Source organism: Amphiura filiformis, chromosome 9 (assembly GCF_039555335.1).
Source record: "Amphiura filiformis chromosome 9, Afil_fr2py, whole genome shotgun sequence".
In the NCBI taxonomy this organism is placed as follows: domain Eukaryota; kingdom Metazoa; phylum Echinodermata; class Ophiuroidea; order Amphilepidida; family Amphiuridae; genus Amphiura; species Amphiura filiformis.
Genome location: NC_092636.1, coordinates 31,964,529 through 31,984,336, shown reverse-complemented (window position 1 = coordinate 31,984,336; position 19,808 = coordinate 31,964,529).

The window sequence follows — 19,808 nt, the reverse complement described above, 5'->3', positions numbered from 1 at the left end:
TGCACCAAGGACCAATCAGCATGCGGCATTTTACAAGACCTGTCAATCAAATCTAAATATAGTAAATTGGGCTATGAGTAATGCTTTCTACTCGCAATCCCATTGGCTCAAGCATTTCGCGGGTTTCCTGAGTTATCGATCAGACGTTTCCTCCCATAAAAACCTATCAATTTTGGTTTCCAATACTATTTTGGTAAACTTATCGATTTCTCCAGCAATAACAAACCACAGAGTCCATGTGATCGGCCGATCAGCTGATTTTAAGGCCGTATAAAATTAATGTTTTGGTTCTCGTCCAGAGGATTTTCATGAATTGATGAGGGAGGGAGGTTTTTTTTTTTTTTTTTTTTTTTTTTCCAATGTAAAATTAGCATTGTCAGTAGTTTTCGGTCTTCTCCAACAGTGCTTGAGGAAACGATGAGGCCCTTTTTTTTTTTTCAAATGTGAGATTCTGAGGGATAAACCCCTAGAGTACCACAAAAGACTTGGAAGTGATGCTTGTTCTCTAATAAACTTTTTCATATGTATGTAGATTTCATAAATCATTCCAAAGTCTAAAAAATTGAAAAATCTAAAAAAAAAAAAAAAAAATCTGACAAATCCCAGAAATTGAGGAGGAGGGACGAGAACCAAAATATTAATTTTACACGGCCTTAGGCCCCCTATTAGTGATTAAACTTTGTTTGTGTATTCAAGGTTAACTTGATTTCTATAATTAAATTAACATTATTTAAAACATTGGACCGTACCGGCATCGTCAATCTAAAAGCATGGCTACCCGGGCCTGGCTACAAACAGGAAATTCGAAAACTTCACGAAAAACAACTAGCGTTCGAAATAGGGCCGGTCAGCCCCCCGGGGGGGGGGAACTCACTAATAATGGGTGACGGGGATGTGCGGCCACCACCAGTGGCGTACCGTGGCCGTCATCCCCGGGGGACTGAAGAAAATTCAATTTTGCCGCCCCTTCCCCAACAGCCCGAAAACTTGAGGTTTGACCCAATTTTTTTTCAGTGGTTTGAAAAAGTGAAGAGCAAAAAAAAAAAAAAGTAGGCCCTATTTTAGGCGTTAGCGCAGTAAAAGCAACACATTTTGATGTAGGGCCTACAGTGCCATTTTTTCAAAAATTTTATAGGCCTACAAACATTTTTCCACACTTTTTTCTTTACTAATTCTTTTTGCCGCCCCTTCTTCTTCCGCCGCCCCTTCGTTTGCCGCCACTTCTTCTTCCGCCGCCCCTTCATTTTGGCCGCCCCTACTTTGATCCTGGGGGACTGGCGCCCCCCTAAGGCCCCCCAAATACGCGCATGGCAACATTGACCCCCATTTTTCAACTCCCTCTCAGCCAATTATGCCAATGACCCCCTTTTTTGTTTTCCTGTCACCAAAAGACACCGGGCCTGGTAACCATCTAATAGGCTACTGCTGATGGAAGTTGGTGAAGTGTTGATGAAGTAGTCATCTATAGATGATACTTCATCACACTGATATCAGCAGCAGATGATTAATTTCATCAAATCTGATATCAGCAGTAGATAACCACTCTATCAACATCGATATCAGCTGTAGACGACTACTTCATATATCAGCAGTAGCAGTAGATGACTAATTCACCAGCACTGGTATCAGCAGTAGATGACTACTTCATCAACATCGATATCAGCAGTAGATGACTATTTTATTTTAACATCGATATCAGAAGAAGTCGGCTATATCGTTCATTAACACTAATATCAGCAGCAGATGACTTTTTTTATCAACATCGATATCAGAAGTAGATACTTCATCAACACCAATATCAGCAGAGGATGACTATTTCATCAACACTAATATCAGCAGCAGATGACTTCTTTATCAACATCGATATCAGAAATAGATGGCTACTTCATCAACACCAATATCATCAATACATGGCTACTTCATCCACACTGAGATCAGCAGTAGATGACTATATACGTCATCAAATAGGCCTACTGATATCAGCAGCAGATAACGACCTTATCAACATCGATATCAAAAGTATACTCATCAACACCAATATCTCACAGTAGATGACTATTTCATCAACACTGATATCAGCAGCAGATGACTTCTTTATCAACATCGATATCAGAAGTGGATGGTATATTTTTGGTTTCTTTTTAGGACATGAAGGGGATCGAAAAACTTTTAGACCATAAAGAGAGCAGTAGATGACTATGTCATCAACACTATCAGCAGCAGATGACTTCTTTATCAACATCGATATCAGAAGTAGATGGCTACTTCATCAACACCAATATCAACAGTAAATGACTATTTCATCAACACTAAATATATATCAGCAGCAGATGACTACTTTATCATCATCGATATCAGAAGTAGATGGCTACTTCATCAACATCGATATCAGAAGTAGATGGCTACTTCATCAACACTAATACAGCAGTATAGATGACTACTTCATCGACATTGATATCAGCAGTAGATGACTACGTCATCAACACCGATATCAGCAGTAGATGACTACTTCACCAACACTGATATCAGCAGTAGATGGCTACTTCATTAACACCAATATCAGCAGCAGATTATTTCTTTATCAACACCAATATCAGCAGTAGACAACTACTTCATCCACACTGAGATCAGCCGTAGATGACTACGTTATCAACACCGATATCATCAGTAGATGGCTACTTCATCAAGACTGATATCAGCCAAGTAGATGACTACTTCATCAACACTGATATCAGCAGTAGATAACTACTTTATCATCATCGATATCAGAAGTAGATGACTACTTCATCAACACCGAAATGATCAGCAGTAGATGACTACTTCATCAACACTGATATCAGCAGCAGATGACTACTTTATCAACATCGATATCAGAAGTAGATGGCTACTTCATCAACACCATTGTCAGCAGTAGATGACTATTTCATCAACACTAATATCAGCAGCAGATAACTTCTTTATCAACATCGATATCAGAAGTAGATGGCTACTTCATCAAAACCAATATCAGCAGTAGATGACTACTTCATCCACACTGGGATCAGCAGTAGATGAGTACGTCATCAACACCGATATCAGCAGTAGATGACTACTTCACCAACACTGATATCAGCAGTAGATGGCTACTTCATCAACACCAATATCAGCAGTAGACGACTACTTCATCCACACTGAGATCAACCGTAGATGACTACGTCATCAACACCGATATCAGCAGTAGATGGCTACTTCACCAAGACTGATTTCAGCCAAGTAGATGACTACTTCGTCAACACGGATATCAGCAGTAGATAACTACTTTATCATCATCGATATCAGAAGTATATGGCTACTTCATCAACACCAATATCTCACAGTAGATGACTATTTCATCAACACTGATATCAGCAGCAGATGACTTCTTTATCAACATCGATATCAGAAGTGGATGGTATATTTTTGGTTTCTTTTTAGGACATGAAGGGAAATAAAAAAACTTTTAGACCATAAAGAGAGCAGTAGATGACTATGTCATCAACACTAATATCAGCAGCAGATGACTTCTTTATCAACATCGATATCAGAAGTAGATGGCTACTTCATCAACACCAATATCAACAGTAAATGACTATTTCATCAACACTAAATATATATCAGCAGCAGATGACTACTTTATCATCATCGATATCAGAAGTATATGGCTACTTCATCAACATCGATATCAGAAGTAGATGGCTACTTCATCAACACTAATACAGCAGTATAGATGACTACTTCATCGACATTGATATCAGCATGTAGATGACTACGTCATCAACACCGATATCAGCAGTAGATGACTACTTCACCAACACTGATATCAGCAGTAGATGGCTACTTCATTAACACCAATATCAGCAGCAGATTATTTCTTTATCAACACCAATATCAGCAGTAGACAACTACTTCATCCACACTGAGATCAGCCGTAGATGACTACGTCATCAACTCCGATATCATCAGTAGATGGCTACTTCATCAACACTGATATCAGCAGTAGATAACTACTTTATCATCATCGATATCAGAAGTAGATGGCTACTTAATCAACATCGTTATCGGAAGTAGATGGCTACTTCATCAACACTAATACAGCAGTATAGATGACTACTTAATCGACATTGATATCACCAGTACATGACTACGTCATCAACACCGATATCAGCAGTAGATGACTACTTCACCAACACTGGTATCAGCAGTAGATGGCTACTTCATTAACTCCAATATCAGCAGCAGGTGACTTCTTTATCAACATCGATATCAGAAGTAGATGGCTACTTTATCAACACCAATATCAGCAGTAGACGACTACTTCATCCACACTGAGATCAGCAGTTACGTCATCAACACCGATATCAGCAGTAGATGGCTACTTCATTAACACTGATATCAGCAGCAGATGATTTCTTTATCAACATCGATATCAGAAGTAGATGGCTACTTCATCAACACCAATATCAGCAGTAGATGACTACTTCATCCACACTGGGATCAGCAGTAGATGACTACGTCATCAACACCGATATCAGCAGTAGATGACTACTTCATCAACACTGATATCAGCAGTAGATAACTACTTTATCCCGGGACTTTATCATCATCGATATCAGAAGTAGATGACTACTTCATCAACACCGAAATGATCAGCAGTAGATGACTACTTCATCAACACTGATATCAGCAGCAGATGACTACTTTATCAACATCGATATCAGAAGTAGATGGCTACTTCATCAACACCATTGTCAGCAGTAGATGACTATTTCATCAACACTAATATCAGCAGCAGATGACTTCTTTATCAACATCGATATCAGAAGTAGATGGCTACTTCATCAACACCAATATCAGCAGTAGATGACTACTTCATCCACACTGAGATCAGCAGTAGATGAGTACGTCATCAACACCGATATCAGCAGTAGATGACTACTTCACCAACACTGATATCAGCAGTAGATGGCTACTTCATCAACACTAATATCAGCAGTAGACGACTACTTCATCCACACTGAGATCAACCGTAGATGACTACCTCATCAACACCGATATCAGCAGTAGATGGCTACTTCATCAAGACTGATTTCAGCCAAGTAGATGACTACTTCGTCAACACTGATATCAGCAGTAGATAACTACTTTATCATCATCGATATTAGCTCTTGGCCAGAGCCCTCGGTGTACCCTTTAAGAAGATCCAGTGATCCACGAGTAAAATAAGCAAGTGAAGAAAATGTATAGTAAAACATGATATCACTACCAGTACTAAGCATGCTAAGGCAAAACTACATTTAGTCACCAACACATCTGTGCTCAGAAGTAACAGACCACTGCACTATCCCCTTGCCGAAGGCAAGGCACGCGAGCGAAGCGAGCCAGTGGCTCACCAACATCACAACAGGGCCACACTGCAGGAAAGACCACTGATGACCCCACCCCACTAACCGCGAAAGTCCACTAACCGACGCGCTTACTAGTGTGTGGTCAGAGGGGATATGGCATGGTTTTTCAGTTTTTCTTCTATTGGGTGGAAAATAGGTCGGCTTTGGAGCAAAGCTACATCGATATCAGAAGTAGATGGCTACTTCATCAACACCAATATCAGCAGTAGATGACTATTTCATCAACACTAATATCAGCAGCAGATGACTACTTTATCATCATCGATATCAGAAGTAGATGGCTACTTCATCAACATCGATATCAGAAGTAGATGGCTACTTCATCAACACTAATACAGCAGTATAGATGACTACTTAATCGACATTGATATCAGCAGTAGATGACTACGTCATCAATACCGATATCAGCAGTAGATGACTACTTCACCAACACTGGTATCAGCAGCAGATGGCTACTTCATTAACACCAATATCAGCAGCAGGTGACTTCTTTATCAACATCGATATCAGAAGTAGATGGCTACTTCATCAACACCAATATCAGCAGTAGACGACTACTTCATCCACACTGAGATCAGCAGTTACGTCATCAACACCGATATCAGCAGTAGATGGTTACTTCATTAACACTGATATCAGCAGCAGATGATTTCTTTATCAACATCGATATCAGAAGTAGATGGCTACTTCACCAAGACTGATATCAGCCAAGTAGATGACTACTTCATCAACACTGATATCAGCAGCTGATGACTACTTTATCAACATCGATATCAGAAGTAGATGACTACTTCATCAACACTGATATCAGCAGTAGATGACTACTTCATCAACACTGATATCAGCAGCAGATGACTTCTTTATCAGCATCGATATCAGAAGTAGGTGGTTACTTCATCAACACCAATATCAGTAGTAGACGACTACTTCATCCACACTGAGATCAGCAGCAGATGACCTCTTTATCAACACCAATATCAGCAGTAGATGGCTACTTCATCAACACTGATATCAGCAGCAGATGACTTCTTTATCAACATCGATATCAGAAGTAGATGGCTACTTCATCAACACCAATATCAGCCAAGTAGAAGACTACTTCATCAACACTGATATCAGCAGTATATAACTACTTTTTCATCATCGATATCAGATATAGATGACTACTTTATCAACACCAATACAGCAGTATAGATGACTACTTCATCCACACTGATATCAGCAGTAGATGACTACTTCACCAACACTGATATCAGCAGTAGATGGCTACTTCATCCACACTGATATCAGCAGTAGATGACTACTTCATCCACACTGATATCAACAGTAGCAGACTACTTCAACAACACCGCTATCAGCAGAAGATGTTACTTCGTCGACACAGAAATCAGCAGTAGATGATTAAATTCATCAAATCTGATATCGGCACTGGATAACCACTCTATCAACATCGATATCAGCAGTAGACGACTACTTCATCCACACCGTATATCAGCAGTAGATGACTAATTCACCAGCACTGATGATATCAGTAGTAGATGACTACTTCATCAACATCGATATCAGCAGTAGATGACTACTTCATCAACACCGATATCAGCAGTAGATGACTATTTCATCAACATCGATATCAGAAGAAGTTGGCTACTTCATCAACACCGATATCAGCAGTAGATGACTACTTCATCAACACTGATATCAGCAACAGATTGACTAGTTTATTAACATCGATATCAGGAGTAGATGGCTACTTCATCAACACCAATATCAGCAGTAGATGACTACTTCATCAACACTGATATCAGCAGCAGATGACTACATTATCAACTATCAACATCGATATCAGAAATAGATGGCTACTGCATCAACACTAATATCAGCAGTAGATGACTATTTCATTCACACTGATATCAGCAGCAGATGACTTCTTGATCAACATCGATATCAGAATTAGATGGCTACCTCATCAACACCAATATCAGCAGTAGACGACTATTTTATCAACATCGATATCAGAAGAAATTGGCTACTTCATCAACACTGATATCAGCAGTAGATGACTACTTCATCAACACTGATATCAGCAGCAGATTGACGACTTTATCAACATCGATATCAGGAGTAGATGGCTACTTCATAAACACCAATATCAGCAGTAAATGGCTGCTTCATCAACACCAATATCAGCAGTAGATAACTATTTCATCAACACTAATATAAGCAGCAGATGACTTCTTTATCAACATCGATATCAGAAGTAGGTGGCTACTTCATCAACACCAATATCTGCAGTAGACGACTACTTCAGCAACACTGATATCAGCAGCAGATGACTACATTATCAACTATCAACATCGATATCAGAAATAGATGGCTACTGCATCAACACTAATATCAGCAGTAGATGACTTTTTCATTCACACTGATATCAGCAGCAGATGACTTCTTGATCAACATCGATATCAGAATTAGATGGCTACCTCATCAACACCAATATCAGCAGTAGACGACTATTTTATCAACATCGATATCAGAAGAAATTGGCTACTTCATCAACACTGATATCAGCAGTAGATGACTACTTCATCAACACTGATATCAGCAGCAGATTGACTACTTTATCAACATCGATATCAGGAGTAGATGGCTACTTCATAAACACCAATATCAGCAGTAAATGGCTACTTCATCAACACCAATATCAGCAGTAGATATAACTATTTCATCAACACTAATATAAGCAGCAGATGACTTCTTTATCAACATCGATATCAGAAGTAGATGGCTACTTCATCAACACCGATATCAGCAGTAGATGACTACTTCATCCACACTGATATCAGCAGTAGATGACTACTTCAACAACACCGCTATCAGCAGAAGATGTTACTTCATCGACACAGAAATCAGCAGTAGATGATTAAATTCATCAAATCTTATATCGGCACTACCCAGCAAACATAAAAACGTTTTAAAAACGTTTTAAATAAGTTATATTTTGGCTTTTGGTTTAGGTAAAAACGTTTTAATAACATTAAATTGTCGGGTTATATAAAGGTCATGAAAACGTTTTAAAACGTTTTGTATGAAAACACACTACAACAATATTTTCAAAATGTTTTCAAAATGCTATTGTAAACTATTTTTGCAAACATTTTTTGCCAAATATTTGGTCAACACTTAAATAACATTATGTTAAAATATTTGCACCCAGGAAACACAGAAATGTTCTTAAAATGTTGTTTACAAAACGTTTAAATAACATTTAAATGTCGGGTTATATAAAGGTCATGAAAACGTTTTTAAAACGTTATTGCAAACATTTTGGGCAAACATTTTTCGCAAAATATTTTTTCAACCCCAAAATAACATTCTGTTTAGAATGTCTTGTATCAAGTTTTCAAAAATGTTTTTGGAATGTTATTAATACATTTGTATACCCTTTATATAATCCAACATTTAAACGTTTTCTGTAAAACATTTTGTGTTTGCTGGGCAGTAGATTATCAAAAATGTTTTTTAATGTTATGAAATCGTTTTATACTCTTAATATACCCTTTATATAACCCGACATTTAAACGTTTTCTGACAACCTTTTATAACCTTTCGCGAATGATGTCGAAAACGTGTTGTGTTTGCTGGGTAGATAACCATTCTATCAACATCGATATCAGCAGTAGACGACTACTTCATCCACACCGTATATCAGCAGTAGATGACTAATTCACCAGCACTGATGGTGTCAGTTACAGTAGATGACTATTCTATCAACATCGATATCAGAAGATGTTGGCTACTTCATCAACACCGACATCAGCAGTAGATGACTACTTCATCAACACTGATATCAGCAGCAGCTACTTTATCAACATCGATATCAGGGGTAGATGGTACTGGTATCAGCAGTAGATGACTGCTTCATCAACACCGATATCAGCAGTAGATGGCTACTTCATCAACACCGATATCAGCAGTAGATGACTACTTCATCAACACCGATATCAGCACATTACTTCATCAACACCAATGGCAGCTTTCAACAACGCAATCACAAGCAATAATTTCTCTTCTACCTAAGCCTGGAAAAGATCCAAAGCTTATCAAAAATTGGCGTCCAATATCATTATTAAATATCGATTACAAAATAGGTACAAAGGCAATTGCTAAACGAATGGAAGGTGTACTACCAAGTATTATAGGTAATCATCAAACAGCCTTTGTCAAAGGTAGATATATTGGAGAAAATATTCGTTTAGTTGAAGATATTCTGCAGTACAGGGTGGGCCATTAAAAAGTTCACACTTTTTCGATGGCTTATTTCTCAAAAAATTAAAACACATATTGAAATAAGTTGAACATATTTGTAAACCTCTATGTCTGGACTGTCATTGCTGAAAAGGGCATTAACATCCATGGTCTAATTACAAAATGGCGACCATTTAAAGCAGAGAAGTCAAAAACCACTTTGCACACACGTAAGACTATAGACAATGATCATGCATATTAAGTTTTTAGGCTTAAGCAAGTTTTAAAAAAGTTTGATGACTCTATATGCATTTACTTGAGTGTCATTGCCGGGGTCATCGGACTCATGCGTGTATGAGTTGTTTACTGTTTGAAAATCATTCACCTGTGAAATTGACACAAAAGGCTGATTGGACATGCTCATTTACATAACAAATACACTAGTTTTGGAGGGAACTTCAAATTTAAAATGCCTTGCGTGCGTTCTTGTCATTCATGTTAGAGATACCCGTGTAAGTACTTTGAGGTGATTTACAAAGGAGGAACGAATTTTCATCGAGGAGGAAATTTCAAGAACCGGAAAGGTGCGCTCTGTCCTGAATGCATGGCCGAACCAGTTTCCGAATACCAGACTTCCTAGTCGCCGACACATCTATAATATTAAACAAAAGTTTCACTTACATGGAACTGTTCTCAATCGGAACAAATCTAACAGTGGGAGACCACGAACAGGAAGATCAGCCAATCACATTGCCGATGTTAGAAGATATTTGCAAGCTAACCCAAGATTGAGTACTCGACGGAACAATTGTCCCCATATTACAAGGACAACGTTCAGACGAATCATCACTCATGATATCGAATGGCACCCTTACAAGAAAGATCCTTAAGCGTCGTGGACTGCAACCAGGAGATCCAAATCGGCGACTTCAGTTTTGTAACTGGTTAGTTAACAGAGCACGTCGCTTTCTTGATACCGCTGTTGTTGTTGACGAGGCAAACTTTCAAATGGACGGGTCTGTCTCTTCTCAAAACGTACGGATGTATGCACCGAAAGGCAATCCTCCGAGAGACTTTGCTTTTAACGTTCCACATGACAAACGCAAAGTTAGTGTTCTCGCAGCCGTCACAGGAAACAACCGGTTGATAGGACCGATATTCGTTGACCAGAACATAAATGGAAACGTTTACCTCGACATAATCAATGATCAACTAGAGCCTCAACTGGTCCAAATATTTGGACAGCAAGCAAACAGGGCCATCCGCAGGGCGTGGTTCTTTCAAGACGGAGCGCCAGCCCACCGTCTTATCGCTGTTAGAGACAGATTGCAGGAGTTGTTTCCGCATCGTGTTGTCGGCCTTGGACATCATGTAGAGTGGCCTCCGAGGAGTCCTGATCTGACACCTTTGGACTTCTGGCTTTGGGGTGATGTCAAGGCGTCTGTGTATGCCGAAGGTCCGCCAAGGAATTTGCGGGAGCTGAGGAGACGTATTACAGATGCGTTCACAAGGATCCGACGCACCAGGGTTACTTCAAGAGCAGTTCACCATATGTACGATCGTGCGATGATTTGTATTCGCGAGCAAGGAGGCCACGTTGAAGGACGATAAGAACACTTTAAAGACAGAAGCATTTTCACTGTGGCATGCATAAATACGTGACTTTATGGAACCATGATAAGCAGTAATGAAGAACAGAACTATTTTTATCAAAGTCAAATATGATTTTACTTGTATTCTTACTTTTCTAGTGCAATATTTTTAATTTCATGACAATTTGAGACAAATAACTCGTTCCCATTGAAGCACTGCTACGGTTTACACGTGTCTATATGAAGAAATAATTTCCGAAGAGAAGGAAATACATTCCTGACGCCTATTTATAAATTTATCTTGTTATATCTCTATATAAGATATATGTTATAGTGCAATAACCATCATGAAGACTCGGGTATAAAATTATGCACAAACAAACGTTAACTGCGCAGATTATTTAAAGCTACTGTTACATATTCTGTTCGCCTGGAAGGCTACATATTCTGTTTGAAAAAGAAATATTTATTTAAATATGGTTAATTTACAAGCGAAATATTGACAGAACTTTCATGCGTACTGTTATTTTTCTTCCTTTGTTCCTAATCCATTGTGGTGTGAACCAGCGACCACCATATATCGCGTGATCATCCGCTCCATTTGACTTACGTGTGTGCAAAGTGGTTTTTGACCCCCTTGCTTCAAATGGCCGCCATTTTGTAATTAGACCGTGGATGTTAATGCCCTTTTCAGCAATGACAGTACAGACATAGAGGTTTACAAATATGTTCAACTTATTTCAATATGTGTTTGCACTTTTGAGAAATAAGCCATCAAAAAAGTGTGAACTTTTTAATGGCCCACCCTGTACACAAAGGATAACCACATTCCTGGTATGTTACTTTTTGCCGATTTGGAGAAAGCTTTTGATTCTGTTGAATGGAGTTTTCTTATGGCAACCTTGAAAAAATTTAATTTTGGTCCAAACCTGCTTTCATGGGTAAAATGTTTTTATTCAAATATTAAAAGTTGTGTAATAAATAAGGGATTTTCTGCTGGTTGGTTTGATCTGACACGAGGTGTTCGTCAAGGATGCCCGTTATCAACAGCATTATTCGTGTGTGTGATAGAAATGTTGGCTTTAATAACTTTGAAATGTAAAGATATTAATGGCATAGAACTCCCAAGTGGGGTGGAGCTTAGGTGCTCCTTTTTTGCAGATGATGCAACCTTTTTTCTATCCGATTCAAAATCTGTGGAGAATCTTGTAAGAGAAATAGATAAGTTTGGAAGGTTGTCTGGTTTGAAGATAAATTTGGAGAAAACAGAATTGATGAAGATAGGAAGTCTTAGAAACTGTAATGATTATGTTTATGGTATTAAACCAACTAAGGAACCTGTGAAAATATTGGGCTTATTTGTTGGTTATGATAGTAAAAAAATGTAATGAGTATAATATTCAACCAAGACTCACAAAATTAAAGGACAAATTAGATATTTGGAGACAAAGAGATCTAACACTTAGAGGAAAGGTCTTATTAGTAAAAAGTATTGGTATTTCACAAATGACTTATTTAATGTCCACAGATTATGTGAGTGGAAATGTTTTATCTGATGTTCAAAAGATACTGTATAACTTCTTATGGAGTGGAAAACCAGAAAAAATCAAACGTTCTGTTTTAATTGCACCAAAAGAAAGCGGAGGAATAGAGATGGTAAATATATTCAATACAGACAAAGCATTAAAGATAATGTGGCTAAAAAGATTTTTGAGTGAAGGTTATGCACCGTGGAAAGATGTCCCAAATTATTTCTTTAATAGAATGGGAGGTCTGGAGTTCCTGTTACAATGTAATGTTGATGATTCTGTTTTTCCTGTAAATTTCCCCAGTTTTACAAAGAAGTCATTTTAAGCTGGCAAAGTTTTAAACAATGTAATAACAAAGAAACAATCAATTTGGAAGATGTATTGCATATGCCACTAAGTTATAACAAGTTGTTTTCAAAAGATGTAAACAAGTCTCTTAATAGAGCTCGAACAAGACTAATAAAGATTAAAGATATATTAGATGATAAAGGTTCATTTTATTCATACGAAAAGCTTTGTGAAAAATATGGACGATGTATTGATTTTGTAACATATTACGGTGTTATAAATAGTTTACCAAGGGAATGGAAATTAGAAATAAAGAAACTTTCTGAAACAGATATGGGAAAACTTAAAAGTATTGAAAAAACATTTCGTTAGAAGTAAAGAAGTTAACAACTCGTGATGTATCTAAACAATTTAACATGTCACAATCAACAAAACCAGTAAATCAGAATTATTATGATCGTTTGTTTGATCATTTGGGTAATCTAAATTGGGAATACATTTGGACATTACCTTTTCAAATTACCACTGAAGAAAGAATGAGATTTTTTCAATATAAAATCCTTCATCGAATTATTCCAAGCAATAGTTATTTAATGCTTATTAATCTGAAAGAGAACGAAAATTGTCATTTATGTCAAAATAAAGAAACAATTGATCACATGTTCTGGGAATGCCATCAAATAAACTCTTTTTGGAAGGAGATAGAGACATGGTTAAATGGAAAGATACAGACTCGAATACATCTATGTTACAAAGATATAATTTTGGGACTGGAAGGACATTCAAGGTTCAAAGTGCTTAACTATATTATTCTGAGTGCTAAGTATTATTTATTTAGGAACAGGTTTTCAAATGAGAAACCATATATCGCCACGTTCTCACATTTTTTAAGTAAAAAAATTGAAGAAGAAAAAGCTTGTTTTCAGAGAATAAATAAATTGCATATCTTTCGTATGAAATGGGAAGGTTTTGTGTAAGAAAATAATGTAACAACAAAGTAATTATATATAAATATAACATATTAATTATTATTGTCTTTCTCATGTGCCCACGGACAAACAGTATTTAAACGAATTTAAAAATATGTATAATATTGTATCGTACTAGTGATATAAGAGATGCTTTAGTATTTGTGTGTGTTGTTTTTATTCTTTCTATCTTTTTTTTTTTTTTCTCAAGTTATTTGTCTTTTGTCCTGTTTAATCTAAAAGCAAAATGAATATATCAAAAAAAAAAAAAAAAAAAAAAAGCAGTAGATGACTACTTCATCAACACTGATATCAGCACATTACTTCATCAACACCGATATCAGCACATTACTTCATCAACACCAATGGCAGCAGTAGATGACTACTTCATCAACACTGATATCAGCAGTAGATGACTACTTCATCAACACCGATATCAGCAGTAGATGACTACTTCATCAACACCGATATCAGCAGTAGATGACTACTTCATCAACACCGATATCAGCACATTACTTCATCAACACCAATGGCAGCAGTAGATGACTACTTCATCAACACTGATCAGCAGTAGATGCCTACTTCATCAACACCGATATCAGCTGTAGATGGCTACTTCATCAACACCGATATGCGATATCAGCACATTACTTCATCAACACTGATGGCAGCAGTAAATGACTACTTCATCAACACTGATATCAGAAGTAGATGACAACTTTATCAACACTGATATCAGTTGCAGATATATTACTACTTCATCAACCCCCTTTCTTGTGATAGGTTTGCTTCTATTGAAGTTTTTCTTACTATTTAAGGACAATTAAGATTATATTATAATTCTGAAATTTCAGGAAGGTTTTTTTCATTCAATTGACCAAATTGGCGTCACAACCGTGAATGTGCTGTTCTGCAGAGATTTGTGTGGTATACCTCATGTTCGAGGCTAAAAATCGAGCCGCTCAACAACCAAAGAAATGCTAGTTCTAGGGTAGAATATATCATGAACGTTTTGGAAAAATGGTGTTTTGAATGCACGATGACGTTTTAACCATGAGAAAATTACAATTCTTTTGTACCTTTTAGCAAATAAAAGAATAAGAACTTGATTAACTGGCGTTATCCCTGAAATCAGCAGTAGATGCATGACTATACTTCAGCAACACTCATTATCAGCAGTTGATGACTACTTCATCAACACCAATATCAGCAGTAGATGACTACTTCATCAACACCGATATCAGCACACCCGGGTATCCATTTCCACTACTTCATCAACACCGATGCATGTCAGCAGTAGATGTCTACTTCATCACCCCTAATATCAGCTGTATATATATAGATGATTACTTCATAAATACCGATATCATTTGTCCAGCATGCACTATATGGCGAGGGGCGTGGTCATTACTTTCTTGTCTAAAGTTGTTAAAGTCATGGATATTGATGTTAAAGCCATATTATAACATAAAAATAGATTCGTATTTATTTTCCATAAAATGTTAGCTTTTACTGTCAGATATATCCCCTTTTAATTTTGAGCCGAACAAGTGAGGTAACACATAGAAAATTGGAATTTACTACTAGCGCCCATGCATGTTACTCCCGCGGTTGTAATACGATATACGGTACGATCCTCGGGGTGTGTGTGTGTATGTATCCCGCACGCCGTGTACGTACTGTGCATACGTGTTCGACTAATATTTGCATCGTAATAATAAAACGCCGGTTCCATCGTTTTATTCAAAATCTCGGATTTTGACCAAACTACAGCACCTAAAGTCTTGATTTTTGCAGAGTATCTTTATTGACTAAAGTACATTTATATACAATCGTGTAAAAAACAGAATTTAAAAAAAAATTTGAGGGCGTTCTCTTCAGCAAATGTTATAATCAGGTTAGGTTATAATATGGCTTTAAGTTTTCAGGCTTTTGTTTTGTCCAGATTAACGCAATATCGTTTATTTTCAGTCCATTTTAGGGAAATTCTGGTCATTTTCACGCTGTTTTCCAGGCTTAGTCAGGCTTTTTGTCAAAAGTGGACTTTCATAAAATCATCATACCCGTATAACTTGTGGGCGTCTTTAATAATTTATTTCGTAAACAAGGGGGCGGTATGACTCCTATAATCAAGGAGTTTATATAGGAAGGAGAAGAAATAGATTATGTAACGCTTATTGTTCCTTTGTGCCAATTGGAGTTCCCGACACGCTATTCATCGAGAGGTACCTTTTGTTCGAGATAAAGGGCTTCCGCCATTAAATCGGTAACTGACCTGACCAGCGTATTAACGCTATAATAGGCAGGCTACTGTCAATAAGTGATGAAACGAAAGTCACGTAAAAGCGCCTATACGTACGAGAGGTACCTTTTGTACTAGTCCATCCCAAGGGTGTGCGTGAGTTGTCGCATGCACACAAAACAGAGGTTCACCTACAATAAAAACCTATTGCAGCGCCCAAATTGGTTTGGGCGCTCATTTGATTATACTCAGTGAACACACTTTGCTCTACCATTTCGCTACGGACAGTTCAGCAGCATATGCAAAGTGTGCGCTCTGTATGGCGGATATAAGAATCTACACAAGTAAGTTGTCTACATTGTTTGCCAATAGGTCTACATATAAGGATTTGAAGTAATTATGATATCACTCCTACTGTAGTATTTTTAAAGACATTAGCCGCGGTCCACATCGTGTTTTATTATGTATAGGCCTAACATAGTATTTTACATGAGCATCGCGTATATAGGAGTCTACCCTGGACCTCAAATGTGATATATTTGCTGAAGCATATAGCCATACTATTTCTGAATCAATCAATAAAGCAAAGCAAATCATACTTGTAGGCCTATAATACTATATTAAATATAATTGCGGATCAACCGATGCAGCTCGATACGCCCAATTGTATTAATAAAAGCACCTGACAATAAAGTCGCCCAATTGAACAGCTGTAGGTGTTGATCGCACGACTTCATGAATATTGATTGGCAACATTTTCCAATATGTCAGCGCTCAAATCGGAAACAATAGAACAATAGACCCTTCAGTGCGTTGCCTATAATAATATGACAGCTAGTCCAACTTTATCGCCAATTCCGCAGTTGCACAATATTTTCTATATATATTAGCAGGGCCTATGTTTTATCAGAGAATATGTTTCTTACATATCTGGATTTGCATGCGCTTTTTTTTGGGGGTGGGCTTTGGGGACGCCAGCCCCCCGGGGTCAAAGCAGGGGGCGGCCAAAGCAAAGGGGCGGCGGAAGAAGAAGGGGCGGCAAAACGAAGGGGCGGCAAAAAGAATTACCGGTAGTGAGAAAAAGGGCGGACAAAATTTGAAAAAATTGAGTGCTATATACATCAAAATGTGTTGCTTTTAGAGCGCTAGCGCTTAAAATCCTTAAAAATAATGCTAAAGGAGTTCGGCCCGCACAATACGATCAGTGGTGTTAAAGCCAGCACTTTGACGAAAATGGTCAAAAAATACAAAAAAGAGAAAATGTTTTTTGAGAAAAGTTTCAAGTTAGGGATGCATGATGATGGTATCAGGTTAAGCCCACATTTTTCTCATTAACATATTGAAATTAGGCGTTCTAAATCCATACATTTCCGAAGAAATCTTCGAAAACTGTCGAATTATTCTTTTAACCACAATTAAAATTGTGGTATAGGCTATGCACGTTTGAGACTTATTAGACAGTTTTTGATGATATCTTCGGAAATACACCGAGTTAGCACTTCTATAATTTTAATATGGTAGGCCTACTGGCTAGAAAAATAGGGTCTTTCACTTGAAATCAATATAGGCCTAGGCCTAATTACATGATCATTATCATTAATAAAAACACTGTTGTGTAGACTACCAATATCAACAACATGTTCTTTTTGCATGAGTGCTTGAAAGGGATGACATGTTAGGTTATATGTAAGAATTTGATTTTCCAAATATATCAGGTCACCTTAGCTTCCTTTAAATAGAAGTTATCAGTATTAAAATACCTAAGAGTTGAAAGAATACCAGGTTCTTCACTTGAGCAAAATCGAGGAATGTTTTTCAACAGAAAGTTATATTTTCTTCTGGCCTTCTTTGAGCGCAACAAGATATTTAAAAGTCATGACATTACATGATATTTTTTGCTGATCAGTAGCATGTAACAAATCAGCAGCAGTTTGAATACCCTTTTCATATACCAATCTTTGTAATAAAAATACTGCTTAGATTTAGACCGGATGAGTCTATTAAACCAAATAAATTGTTGGGGTGAGTAATTCTTATAAATGTCAGAACATACATGTTTAGCAGGCTTATTTCTATAAATATACCATAGCTTACTAATAATGGAGTCCGCCACCTGATTATTTTTTCAATAATTTATTCGGGGACACTATGGGCGAGTTTCCCGACAGGAGTCTTATTAAGCCATAGTCTTAAGGTGGCCTTGAGGCTACTAAGCCTAGCCCGCTCTCGAAGCCCGAGTCTTAACTCTAGCCGGATTTCTTCAACGCAAATTCAACCTAGTCTTAGTGGCCTTGCAGGCTTAACGCTTGACAACCTCGTCCCTTTCAACCAGCGACTTAATTGTATAGGCTGTTGGAGGTAGATGTACATAAGCTGTGGTCCTCACGGTTTACCGTACTAATAAGGTTGCCGTCTTATTATCGCAATGTTCCCGGCGCAAAGACTAGCCTGGACCCGCGGTCTTGTGCTTGGGCTTATACCGTACACAACTTGATGCAAGAATATTGTGTCAGTTTTTGTGTCTTTTATGTGTTATTTTATTTCCACTTGAGTTTTTATGAGTATGAATGATACGTCTATGCTTTATACTCGTGATTTTTTCTTTGCATCCCAAAAAGGGTAAAACTGTAAGCCTAATGGAAAGGAATCTGTGATTCCCCTAAAAAGGAAAGCAACCAACGTGCTATCTACTGCTGATATCAGTAGTCTTCTTAGATCTCACATGAAGTTATCTGTTGGTACAATATTTATAATTATTTAAGTAGGAGATATAGCAATATTATATGCATCTCATCCGTAAATTCAGTTTTAATACTGCATGCATTATTGTTTCCTGTCAAATATTTACTATATCTTTACCAATTTTGTCCTTCTTCTTGTATTAAATTGATGTCCAACTTGGTATAATATAGGCACTCCAAAATAATATTGTAATAGGCCTACTTATGAAAAGTACGAGTATCAAACTATTAAGGCTTGGATAGGGACAGGTGGTATCATATAGGTCTTCATCATGATGATGATGATGATGAAAGAATTTTTTTTAAATATTATATTCGTTGTTAAAAAAAAACATCATTCAAAATGAGTAGGTCTTATGATAGCAACAGCTACTTAAAAAAATTCAACTAACTCAAATGAACACTAAGATAAAATACTGAAATGTTCAACTAGATCGAACAATTACTTACCCACAGTGGCGTAACTAGACATTTTCATCTGGGGGTGGGGTGGGGAAAGCAGGGCAAACATAATAAATGAGGGAAGGCATCGTTCATGCTGTTTGGGTTTGTAAGGGGTGGAGTGAGTCGGAGGAGTTATGGGATCTGCTTGGAATGTGTGGGATTGGGGGTGGGATTGAAAAATAAAATGGTACAAATGCCATATTTAAGGTATTAAAGCTGGTGACATATAGACCAATGGTACAAAAGTGGGATAAATGCAATTTATTTAACCTTAAATATTGAGTTTTTAAGGTTAAAATGACAAAATAATGAGGTTAATTAATAACCCTCAGAAGT